This window comes from Marmota marmota, unplaced genomic scaffold (genome assembly GCF_001458135.2).
Source record: "Marmota marmota marmota unplaced genomic scaffold, marMar, whole genome shotgun sequence".
Taxonomy (NCBI): domain Eukaryota; kingdom Metazoa; phylum Chordata; class Mammalia; order Rodentia; family Sciuridae; genus Marmota; species Marmota marmota.
Window position 1 is genome coordinate 39932 of NW_025999875.1, and position 13891 is coordinate 53822.

The following is a 13891-nucleotide window of genomic DNA, read 5'->3' on the forward strand; positions in this document are numbered from 1 at the left end:
TCTTGGTCTCTGGAGGTCTTGATTAGCGACTCTGCAGCCACATTCTCCTCTACCTTGTTCTGTGGTACTCCTTGCTGGATGAGAGAAAGCCCATGCAGCTGGTGCCTTGGCAGGGATCTGAGGTAAGCCTATAAGACAGGGTGTGGCCCCTCACAGAGCGTTGAGGAAAGTGCTGCACACTTTCTTAGATACCAGAGGTTTAACCCTGAATAAGAAAGAAGCCCAGGGCTGGGGATGTGGCTCAAGCGGTAGCGCGCTTGCCTGGTATGCGTGGCCCGGGTTCAATCCTATGCACCACATACAAACAAAGATGTGTCTGCCAAAAACTAAAAAATAAATATTAAAATTCTCTCTCTTAAAAAAAAAATAAAATAAAAAAGCCCGGAAGTTCTGGGATGTTGTGATTGATACCAGTCCATGGATAAATGCTGCTGTTTTTGATCCTAGGATATGGGACAAGATAATGGCAAGTGTGTGAAAAGCTGAAATGAGACAGGGGTATACTTTACCACTACATTTTTTTTTTCTATTGTGACAACCATTCAGCAAAGTTTAAGAGGCCCTCCAACAGATCCCTTGTCTGTTGCAACAGATCCCATATAATGATGGCCCTGAGGGAAGAAGAGGATATGAAAAACAGGCTAAGGGGAAAAAAATGTGGTGATGTGAATCTACTTCAAAGCAAGAAACCACAACAGATACAGGAGGGGGAGAGGCAGGAAACTGTACTGCTGGCCTTCATGGTGCAGGAAGATGTGACCACAAATAGTGCAAGTGCACCTTCTACTGACAAGCAAAAATTATATCCTTCCCTGAGTCAATGGTAATTGCCTCCTTATGAGACAACACCAAAGCCAGCAAGGGACTACGACAGCTTAGAAATGGCCAGGCTGCCAGATAGGCCCAAGCCATAGTCTCCCAGAACCCATTCCAGGAGGCCAGAGATCCTTTTGAAGATCTATGTAAGATAAGAGAAAAAGTGGGGTAAGGGAATACAAGCCTTCACAGTCAACACAGACCCCACACCACAGTGCCCTGTCACTTGTTATTCACATGCATTGAGTACCCTGAAAGGGTTAAAGAAGGCAGTAAAAGAGGATTCACCCAGGGGGACATTTGCAGAGCAAATGCTTGAATTACTTAGTCTCAAACTTACTTGCCCTCAAGACTAGAAAGACCTAGCCAGAGCCACTCTTCAGCCTGCAACATTTTTGAAGTTTAAGGCATTCTTCCATGATAAATGTGAACAGCAGGGGGAATCATCACCACAACACAAATGTTAACTCCCAGCTGAATGCTTGCAGAGAGAGGAAATCTACTGTTCCCTTGCAGTACAGGCTACAGGCCCACCAAATTATTTTGATCAGGTGCAACTCTGGGCTCTAAGAGCCTGGAGGAAGTTACCAGCTGGGGGAGGGATAGTTTCTATACAAGTCTTAAGGAAGAAAGAAACTGAGGACATGCCACAGTTTATTGACAGAATAAACAAGGTGGTAGAAGGGAAGGTGTCTCATGAAGAAGCTAAATTTAAAAAAAAAAAAAAGCATAAAGCAGGAGTGGCACCAGTACACAATGGCACACTATGTGACTGGATTTTGGCCACCCTGGATACAGGGACACAAGCAGCTTAAGCCTCTCTGCTGGCCTCAATCATGGCAGTTGCATAAAAGCAGAACTAAGGAGGCTTGCAGGCAGCTAGTCAGAGACTGCAAAAAATGGGCACCTTTTCTCCCCATTGACCTTTTACAATCTGCTGGAGGGAATTCCCAGAGTTAAAATCTAATGCTTTATGGCAAATAATTGTATTATTATGCTCCTTTTGGAAATTTAACATATATTCATGTGATTATTGATATCTACTCAGGCTGTGTAATGGCCACAGCCTCCACAGGAGAAACCACAAAAAAGTATATTTCCCAGTTATTAAAATGTTTTGGAATTATGGATGTTTCCATGTCTCTTAAAACTGACAATGGGCTAGCCTATACTAGCAAGACATTTCAAGCAATTTTCAATGATTGGCATATATAGTACTTAACTGGGATCCCCTAAAACACTTAGACTCAAGGCATCATAGAAAGAACACACAAAAAATTAAAGGCAATGCTACAAAACAAAGGGAGAAAACTATACCAAGTCCCCTCATGATGCCTTGAAAATAATTTTATTACTTTAAATTTTCTTTCAATTTCAAAATTTTCTACAGAAATAGGAGCCCATAAGCATTATGCTCCTCCCATGGGGCCCTCCCATCTACTTTGGTCTCATGGAAGGATCTCATAACAAATGCATGGGATGGTCTGGGGTCCCTCCTACCCATGGGTGGAGGGTTTGCATATGTTAACAGGAGCTTCACCCCATCTGAGTGCCTGCCAGAAAGTCAAGCCCTGGATCCCCAGAACCACCAACCAAGAAGATGAAAGAACTAACTTTGGAGGAAAAACCTCGCAAGCAAAGAACTCAATAACACAAATGGAACTCAGGTAAACTAACCTGGGGTGATATTAAAGATCTTGCTGACCAAGCCATGAGATTGGTCCCTTTGGATGGTGGCAATCTCATCCCTGGGCCTATGATTGTGGTCCTATTGTATGCCGTGCTCACTGCTAACAGTGAAGCCTCCCATGAGTAAATTGAGCTTTGGTCACTAGGCCACATTTAGCAGTTGCTAATTGGGAAGGAGCTTTACCTAAGCTCTTCTCTAATAATTCCAACATTATTGATCCTGAGTTATCCATCCAGGAGGTAACTGTATCCTATAATACCAGCATTTCCATACCTAATCTGCCCATTTGTTTCTCCATAGTAGATAATACAACCCATAATACAGACAGTCCCCTCTGCTTTGCTCTTGCCAATGAAACTATTGTAGATAACTATAATAAGTCATATGTTGGGCTGTCTCTCACTGACCTTAGAGATATAGTTAATGCTACCTATAGCCATAGAATCCCCCATGGTAAATGCAAGAAACCCTTGCATCCAATATGCCCAACAATGCTTTTTGGAAAGCCCCCCCTCAGATAATGATAGCATCCCATGGAATCAATGTGTCACAGCCATACCTTATCTCCTTGATAAGAGGAATTTCTCTTGGGAAGAACAACATCTGTGCACCTGGGCAGGCACAGGTCCCTGGAATGTAACTGATGTGCCCAAAAACCATATAGGCTACTGCAGTCCTTGCTACATGGGGCAAGCTCTTACCAACCATTATGCAGGAAATCAGAATGGCATTACGGCTATCATGCCAATATTGCCAGCTGCCAGAACCAATAATTGGGCAGCAGCTGGCCAGATGAATGGGTCTATATTGAGTTCAGACCCTGACCATGGATTTGCCTTTTTCCAAATTATACCCATACCCACTATGCACAAGCTAGTGTAATGCCACCCTTTGCCATGCTAATAATCAATGATAATGATGGCATAAATATCATTCATACAGAGATCCCTTGTACAGTTAATATATCCTGCTGGCTCACAGATTGTCTAACCCCTACTATGAAAGCTAAATATATTTATCCTCAGAGTGCCCCCAGCAATCTGGCTTCCAGTGAACCTGTCAGGATAGTGGAGGAGTCCATGTACATGGAGATGAAGAATCTTCTGAATGAGATCCTATACTGAACTAGGCATGCAATTAGCCTCATCATTGCTGGAATTATTGCCCCGGTATGTATACATTCTGGCCACTGGTGTGGTCAATTGGTCACTCGGCTGTTAGAGTCTGTAAACAAGTCAAAATAACACCTGGCATTTTGCCAGGGGAATGTTAGAGTTCGAAAACAAGTCTGGATGGTGCCTGGCAAAATGCCAGAGGGAGTGGTTTGAGAAGTAACAAAAGAGAGCCATTAAGTGTAGAGATTCCTGATTGGTTGACTGATGTATCTAGTTTATGCTAATTAGATAAGCTGTGTGGAATGTATAAATACTGCTCCTGTCCTGCAATAAACGGCTTCCACTCCTGCTGTATCAAGTACACAAGTTATTCGTCACCCCCCGGTTATTTTGCCCAGCCAGCTGGGCTGCGGCACTCGGCTACCTCAGTCATGGGCGGTAGAGATGTGGAGTCAACACACAGACACTGGGAGCTGGTGATAATGCTGGCTGGTGACAACCTCAGTTGATGTCCAGCAGCCTGTTTAATGTAGAAGTGATTACAATTGATATAGAATGCACCTTTCAATCATACATAAGCAACCAGGTTATACAACATCTAGAAACCAATCATCTTTTGATTCATGTAGCTGTACTATGAGGAAGCTCTAAGTATTGCTATGCAGTGGAAGGCAGTCTGGAAGGATCTTTGTCCTTAGGGGAGGGGGCCTTAGGAGTTTTATGCCCTGAAGCACCTGACTCTTGGTCTCCTGGCCTGGTAGCTTGGCAATGCTGACTTCAAGCACTGAGGATGTGGTTTCACTGACAGCTTGTTAGAGCAGAGTGCCCCATCCTGCAAGTGTTCCTGTCAGACCTGTATAAGTGTAGGTTTTCCTACTACTCTGAGCTGCTTATAGCTGCTAGCTGCTAGCTGCAAGCTGAAAGTTATTCCAACACTGGTAGTCGCCATCACTGTCACAGCCACTGCCACTGCTTCACTCACTCAGAGTATCCAGACTACTCAGACTGTAAACAATTTGTCTACTGCCATGGTGAAAGCCTTTGCAGTTCAAAATGACTTAAATAAACTGTTCTGAGCTGCTACTCAGCAAGGAACCTCTACCAGGAACAACTAGATATTTTGTTTATGTTGAAAGGCTCACTTGTGACCCTGAATTTCATAGTATTTGTGTCACCTAATATACTGTATCTAAAAATGTAACCTTACACCTCTCCAATTTTTCTCAGTAGATTAAAGGCACTTGGGATGCTATTATGAATATACATAACCTTACTAAGGCAATTTTCAAAATCAATGAAATGAAGGTGTCTATCTTGACAACCTCTTCCTTCTTCCAGGGATTGACTAAACATTGGAAAAACCTGAGAGCCAAATTAACTAATCCTTATAATGCTATTACCCTGGCCCTACTGTTTATAAAGTGATGTTTTTCTTGTGTGATGAGATGCTTATGTAACCATGTAAAGGCCACCAAACAAAAAACAGCAATTCTGGCTGAAGTTCTTGCAGCCCAGTCAAAGTGGGAGTGTGAGGACAAGTGCATGGAGTACTGCCTACATGGCATGTGTAGAGGGCATCTGAGTGGCAGGCCACTCCCCTCAAGCTAGGTGCATGAGCAACAGACCACTTACCCCAGAGGCACAGCCCTGGGTGTGAGGCCATGTGTTGTAGTTTCTGCACTTGCTCCACAACCCACTCCTCAATGGTCACTGAAAGACAATTAGCAGAAATTGCACTGGTGGCTGCCTGTAATCTGCTTAGCTACTGCCTGAGATTTTATTGCATGGTAGCTGTGCAATAAAATCAGACCTGATTTCTGCTTGGTCTCTGGAGGTCTTGATTAGCAACTCTGCATCCACACCCTCCTCTACCTTGTTCCATGGACCTCCTTACTGGACGAGAGATAGCCCATGCAGTAGAAGTCTACAAAGGAAGCACAAGAAGTTTTTGTCATTTTTATGCTGCTTGGAAAGAAATTTCCTAAGTCATCACACAATTTATAGCCTGTAATCTTAATAGGTGTTTAAACAAGTTTATATGAAATAATATCTGTTAAATTAAATTAAATTAAATATCTGTTAAATTCCGACAGGAATGAGAAACAAAACCTTGACTACCTCTAGGTCAGCAGTAGGCAGCCATTAAGATGGTTTCTAGCATGTCACAATGGCCCATACCTGTAAACACAACAACTCACAAGGCTCAGGTAGAAGATGATAAGTTCAAGGCCAGCCTCAACAATGCAGGTAGACACTGTCTCAAAAACTAAGAGGTCTGGAGAACCACCCTAGTTTCAATACCTAGTACCAAAAAAAAGTGGTAGAACCACCCTAGTTTCAATACCTAGTACCAAAAAAAAGGTAATTTCCAAATTATGTCCTGGTCTCTCTGTGCATGTTTAATCTCTATCACAAAGTGACAAGTATAACATAGGCCAAGGATGGGATATTACTTCTGAGATTAAATTATAAAGGTTCTACCACTATGGAAGATGATTAGAGAAAAGGTAGTTTCTCCAAAAAGGGAGTATATTTCTCAAAAAGTCCATGCAATGGAATGAGGAGGAGTTTGATGGGAGAGGACTGCATTAACATGAAAGCCTTGAAGGCATTCTGTAAGTTGAATCTCATCTTTATTCCCTCCTCAGGTTCTTAAGTTTCTCCTTGATAAATTTCAGAATGAAGAGAACAATCCCAGGAGAAGCAGTCATTCTGTATCCTGAGAATAATTTTCAGAATCAAGAAGAGGGGACAGGGAAAAGTAAGGAAGGGTAATAGTGGGCTGTGATCAAAGCATGTTATAGGCATGTATAAATATGTCACAATGAATCCAATATTCTGCATAATCAAAAATTAATTTTTAAAAAGTCTGCAGCTTATATCATTATATCTTGTAGATACTCTGTTGTTCTCTCTCTCTCTCTCTCTCTCTCTCTCTCTCTCTCTCTCTCTCTCTCTCTCTCCAATAGCCACAAAAAAGTCTGAAGTATTCTGCTGAAAAGTCCCTGAAGGGTCAGAGGCCAGGTGGAGAACAGGCAGCACCACAAAGGGCAGCCATGCAAGTTAGCACCTTAGGTGTAAACACTCCTGTTGAGAGCCACAGCCAAAGGGGCTCCAGCAAACTTCCAGCTGCCAGATGATTGGCTCCTCTGCAGTGATGCTCATTGGGCTGTTTCCCTGCCCTTTCAGACTACAGAGCTGCTCATTGGGGGACTCTTTTGGCTCCACCCACATGACCCAGCCAATCGGCCTCAAGAGCAGGAGGAGTGGGGGGGTTGAGAGGCTTGTGGGAAGCCGGTGGTGGCAGTTGGGCTCTGAGGGAATTCCTGAAGAGCTCGTGTGGTGCGGTGTGTGTGTTCTAAAAATAAAGTTTGTTTCTGCTTGATAAGTGGCTTGTGAATTGTGCCCAGCTAGACTGTGGCAACTCCAGCCCCAGTTAAAGCTTTGGATGATGCCACCTGCTCACCACTTGAAAGCATCCCCATAAGAGGACCTGACCCAGAGCCACCAAGCTAATCTGACCCTGTATTTCTGAACTTCAGAACCAATAAGGCAATAAATACTTGTTTTAGCCAGTATGTTTAGGAGTAGCTTGTTACACAGTAATAGATTAAAAATACAAGTCAAGAAACTCCTGACAGTACTAACAGCTGTGAGTGATCTTCTTACTCCTCTGTGGATACAGAAGAATACAGTATCCCACCCACATCACAGCCCTTCCCTCCTTGACGTCTTCAAATCCCACTCCCTGATCTCTGCACAAGCTCCACCCTCAGACCCAGCCACACTCACAGCCACACTCCCACCTTAGACCTCATAGAGTTATCCAGTTTGTGACTCTATGTTGAAGAGAATAAGACAGAAAAATGAGATTCATCCAAAGCAAAACAACCCTCGGGCATGAAAGGGAGAAGAAATGAGAAAGTAGAGTATATGAGCATTCAGCTGAGCAGAGGGGACTAGAATTCTCTTAGAGCAACCTCAGGGACCTGAGTAGGCATTGATGTTCCTGTCATAGCTATTAGATCCTAGTGGGAATCATGGCTGTGAGCTTCATGCCATCTCCCAAAAGCAGAAGAGTGTCTGGAAACAAAGAGAGAATCTGATAAATCCCAGTGTCTAGCTTCTTGCATGAAGTGGAGATTTAAAAAATGTTGAATTAAATTGAGTTTCTTTGAGACAGCTATGTAGAAAATCCCAGTCTAGATCAACTAATAACACCTTGGTGAAATCTCCGAAGTGTGAAAATAAGATTAAGTCCCCTGTGTCTTACACAGGACTGAATAAAACTCCTGATTGACATGGTAAGGCAAAAAGTCTTTCCTGGTTCCCTTGTGCCTCCCCAAGTTGGTCTGATTTCACTAAGAAAAATTCTGATAACCTACAGCCTCCACTGAAGGAAACAGGAATAGGGAAAGGAGACCCTCAGCTCTGCTAGCATTCTGAGAAGTTGGGGGGGATCCACTTCCATTCTCAGCCCACAGGGAGTTTAGAGGAAAAAATAAATGTGCTAAACCATCTGGGGCCAGATAGAACCACAGCAAATAAATAGAACCCTCATAAACTAGTCTGCATAGACTAGCACAAGCACAGCATTCTAATCTGATGGCTCTTAAAAGAGATGGGAACAGTAACACTTGGTTTGAACCCCTAGCTAGCCAGTCTTCAAATCTAGAATCACACTATAATGCAAAGCCCCAAAGATGGGAAGACCTGACAGCCATTTCTAAAAGCTTAGCAGATCACACATAGAACTTTAAATAGTGCTTCCTGCCACCAAAAAGGCTGCCTCAACACCCTCTCAGAGTGAAATGAAACCAAAGTTGTGAGTAACAACAACAAATACACAGCTCTCACACACCTGGGAGTTTAAATACTGCTCCCCATAACTACAAATATCACTTCCAGACTTCACTTAGGGTGGGATAAGACCAAAACTGGGAATAAATAACAACAGTAAATATGTGCCAGTGCTCTCAAAACTGGAAATTTGAATGATACTCCCCAAAACCCCAAAGACTACTTCCAGAACCCATCCAGTTGAAATAACACTAAAATGGAAAAAAAAATAGCAAAAACATGCTAGTGCTTACATATCTGGGAGTTTGGGGAATAAAACCAACACAGGACTGATAGAGTACATCTTGTGGCCCAACCAGATCTGTGGCAATTAAATTGCTTGTCCATTAGCTCAGCCTAATTACACACCAGACCAGTGGTCTTGTCAGATAGCTAAACAAAGCCAATTGCCACTCCTGAATTCAGAGAAAAGACAGCAGCCCAGACTCCTAGAGAAATTAAAAGCAAGTTCTGCTGCCTGGGGGCCATTATTGGTTGAGCCAGCCAGACTTACAAACCCGGTATAAACAATGAAGGTTTATCACTTCCTAAGAACACCTGTAAGTCAGAAAAGGTGATAAACATGACAAATCCATACACACACCAACATCATGACCCAAGAATTATAAATACTCAGGAAATCATGATACCACACACAAAAAAAATGTTCAAACAAAGCTCCAAAAATGGGCCCCAAAGAATGGGAGATTTTTGAAATGTCAAACAAATAATTCAGAGTGATCCTCTTTTAAAACTTCTGTAAACTTTAAGAATATACTAATAAAAAATTAAATGAAATTTGGGAAATAATACATGAACAAAATTAGAAGTTTGACAAGGAAACAGAAATATTTTTTAAAAAGCCTAGAAATCCTAGAGATGAATAATACAATAGTACAATACAATCTTCAACAGCCAGTTTAATCAAGCTCAGGAAAGAATACAAGCTCAAAGACAGAACATCTAAAATAATCCAATCAGAGTAACAGAAAGAAAAAAAATAAGAAGAATAAAGAGGGAGCACAGAGCTGGGACCTGCTGCAGAGGTGGAGCCACACAGAGTTCTGGCATCACAGAAACGCAGGGTTACCAATCCTTCAGGGCTGCAGTGAGTCAGACTGCGACCTGCGTCACCACAGGGCACTGGTCTGAGGACCAAATTCTGGACATAGCATAGGAACAGAACAGCCTAGCTCCCTCCACCTCATTGGACACCCCGGCTTGGAAAAGGGAGGTCGCCATCTTGGAAAACCTATCTCATCAACTTTTGGCAGGTGTAGCAGACAGTGCAATTGGCTTCTGAACAGGAGTGTGACTCCCAGCGCCTCCTCTACTCAGCTGTGATAACTCAAAACCTTTCTTGCCAGCTCTCAGTCGGCATGGCTATCAGAGGGAAAACAACAGAACAGGTTACTGATTTCCAACTCCCCTCTCCACAGCTGTGATGACTTGGTGACTACCCAACACAGAGATAGTGCTCAGTTGATCAGCAGTGCAGGGTGGCCAGGGTACCACCCTCCCAGAATGAACCCAGAGCTGTGGTCAAGAGACCCATCAATTGGGAACTGGTGGGCAGGAGAGGGGAGGGGGATAGAGACCAGGAGCAAACCAAAGAGACCTGGATTGGAGAGGCACCCAGCAGGTGAGGGAGAGCTGCCTCACATGTATTGCTTCCACCACCTTGAGGGCAGAGACTCAACCTGGAATGCACAATGCCACCTATTGGAAGTGAAAAAAAACAGAATTCTAAGAGTGCATTTTATTTCTTTTTTTCTTCTTTCCTTTTTTCTTTTTATATTTTTCTTCTCTCTTTTCCTCTCTCTTTTCATTCCTTTCTCTCGATCTCTTCCCCCCTTTTTTCTTCTGCTTTTCATTTTACTTTTCTTCCTCCTTCTCTTCCCCTCTCAACCTCCCAAGTGTTACTATTCTACTATGTGTAATTTACTAAATGCAAATAGGTGTTTGTTTCTATGATTCTTATGGTCCTAACACGTACTTAACTACCCTAAAATACCTCCTGTCTATTCTCCTGCTAATAACCCCCTTCATTAGAGTTCTCCTCCAAAGTAGGTAAAATTTATTAGCCCCATACCCTCACATCTTTCCCCCTTAGCATAAAGTCCTATGCCCAACCCTCACTTTTCTATATGCCTCCAGAAATTTTGACTTTTATAAAGCTAATAATATATTTTAAATTATAATTGAATCCAACATCTCTAGACATAGAGACTAACTATAAATATATTAATAACAAAAACTTGCTCATAGATGATGTATAGTTGATATTGGAAACTGTTTACATTGTCTCCCATCACAAAGGAGAGATCTCAGAACTATACAAATCCATAGGTGAAAAAACCAATAACACAACAGTCAGGCAGAGCTGGAAAGAAACATGAGCAACATGAAAAAAACAAGAAAAGAAAGGACCACAAACAATGAAGAACAATTCAAAATTAGAGGAGATAACAGCTACATCAGAAAGAATGTTAGGTAAAGATTTCAGAATATACATGATTCACATGATCTGGAGTCTCAAGGAAGACTTTAGACAGCAAATGCAGACAATGAAAGATCACTTTGATAATGAATTACATAAACAAATCCAAGAAGCAAAAGATCAACTCTACAAGGAGATAGAGGTTATTAAAAAAAAAAGCAGAAATCCTGGAAATGAAGGAAATAATAAACCAAATTAAAAACTCAAATGAGAGTATCACCAGCAGAGTAGAACACTTAGAAGACAGAACATCAGACAATGAAGACAAAGTATATCATCTCAAAAAGAATGCAGACAGATCAGAGAGACTGATATGAAATCATGAGCAGAACATCCAAGAAATTTGGGATAGCATAAAAAGAACAAATTTAAGAGTTATAGGAATAGGGGAAGGTATAGAGGTCCAAACCAAAGAAGTGAGTAACGTTTCAATTAAATAATTTTAAAAAACTTTCCGGACACGAAAAAGGAAACAGAAATCCAAACTCTAGAAGCCTACAGGACGCTGAATGTACAAAACCACAAGAGATGCCCACCAAGACACATTATAATGAAAATGCCCAACATACAGAACAAGGAGAGAATTTTAAAAGCTACAAGAGAAAGGAGGCAGATTACATTTAGGGGTAAACCAATTAGGTTAATGGCTGATTTTTCATCACAAACCTGAAAGCTAGAAGATCCTGGAACAACGTATTTCAAATGCTGAAAGATAATGGGTTCCAACCAACAATCTTGTATCCAGCAAAATTAAGCTTCAGATGAAATAAAAATCTTCCATGATAAAAAAATTAAAAGAATTCCCAGCTAGAAAACCAGCTCTGCAAAGCATCCTAGGCAAAACATTACATGAAGAGGAAATGAAAACAACAATGAAAATCAACAGTGGAAAGTAGTACAGTAAAGAGAAAAACTAATCAAAGAGGAAAAACAAATCAAGTTAAATAACAAAAATAAAACAAACATGGCTGGAAATACAAACCATATCTCAATAGAAACCCTAAATGTTAATGGCTTAAACTCACCAATCAAAAGACATAGGCTAGTAGACTGTATTTAAAAAAAAAAAAAAGATCCAACAATATGCAGCCTACAGGAGACTCATCTGATAGGAAAAGACATACACAAACTGAAGGTGCAAGGCTGGGAAAAAAATCACACCATGCACATGGACCTCGGAAGCAAGCAGGGGTGGCTATACTCATATCAAATAAAATTGACTTCAAGCCTAAATTAATCAAAAGGGATAAAGAAGGAAACTATATACTGTTAAAGGGAACCATTCACCAATAAGACATAAAAATTATCAATTTATATGCCCCAAACAATTGTGCTGCTATGTTCATAAAACAAACTCTCCTCAAGTTCAAGGGACAAATTGACCACAACACAATAATTATGGGTGACTTCAACACACCTCTCTCACCACTGGACAGATCTTCCAAACAAAAGTTGAATAAAGAAACTATAGAACTCAACAATACAATTAATAACCTAGACTTAACTGACATATATAGGATATATCAACCATCAGCAAGTGGATATACTTTTTTCTCAGCAGCACATGAAACCTTCTCAAAAATAGACCATATATTATGCCATAGGGCAACTCTTAGCAATTATAAAGGAGTATAGAGATAATACCATGCATCTTATCTGATCATAATAGAATGAAACTGGAAATCAATGATAAAAGAAGGAGGGAAAAACCGTACATCACTTGGAAAATGAACAATATGTTACTGAATGATCAATGGGTTACAGAAGACATCAAGGAGGAAATTAAAAAGTTCATTGAGATAAATGAAAACACAGATACAACATATTGGAATCTATGGGACACAATGAAAACAGTTCTAAGAAGAAACTTCATTTCTTGGAGTTCATTCCTCAAAAAAAAAAAAAAAAAAAAGGAAAAACAAACAAATAAATGATCTCACACTTCATCTCAAAGCCCTTGAAAAGAAGAGTGAAACAACAGCAAATGTAGTAGAAGGCAAGAAATAATTAAAATCAGAGCTGAAATCAATGAAATTGAAATAAAAGAAACAATTGAAAAAATTGACAAAACTAAAAGTTGGTTCTTCAAAAAAATAAATAAGATCGACAGACCCTTAGCTATGCTAACAAAGAGAAGAAGAGAGAGAACTCAAACTACTAGCATACAGGATGAAAAAGGCAATATCACAACAGACACTACAGAAATACAGATGATAATTAGAAATTATTTAGAAACCTTATACGCTAAGAAAATAGAAGATAGTGAAAGCATCGATAAATTTCTTAAGTCATATGATCTTCCCAGATTGAGTCAAGAGGATATACACAACTTAAACAGACCAATATAAATTGAGGAAATAGAAGAAGCCATCAAAAGACTACCAATCAAGAAAAGCCCAGGACCGGACGGGTATACAGCATAGTTTTACAAAACATTTAAAGAAGAATTAATACCAATACTTTTCAATCTATTTCACGAAATAGAAAAAGAGGGAGTACTTCCAAATTCATTCTATGAGGCCAACATCACCCTGATTCCTAAACCAGATAAGGACACTTAAAAGAAAGAAAACTACAGACCAATATCTCTAATGAACATAGATGCAAAAATTCCTCAATAAAATTCTGGCAAATTGGATACAAAAACATATCAAAAAGATCGTGCACCATGATCAAGTAGGATTCATCCCTGGGATGCAAGGCTGGTTCAATATACGGAAATCAATAAATGTAATCCACTACATAAATAGACTTAAAGATAAAAACCATATGATCATCTCGATAGATGCGGAAAAAGCATTCAACAAAATACAACATCCCTTTATGTTCAAAATATTAGAAAAACTAGGGATAACAGGAACTTACCTCAACATTGTAAATGCTATTTATGCTAAGACTCAGACTAGCATCATTCTTTTTTTTGGGGGGGGG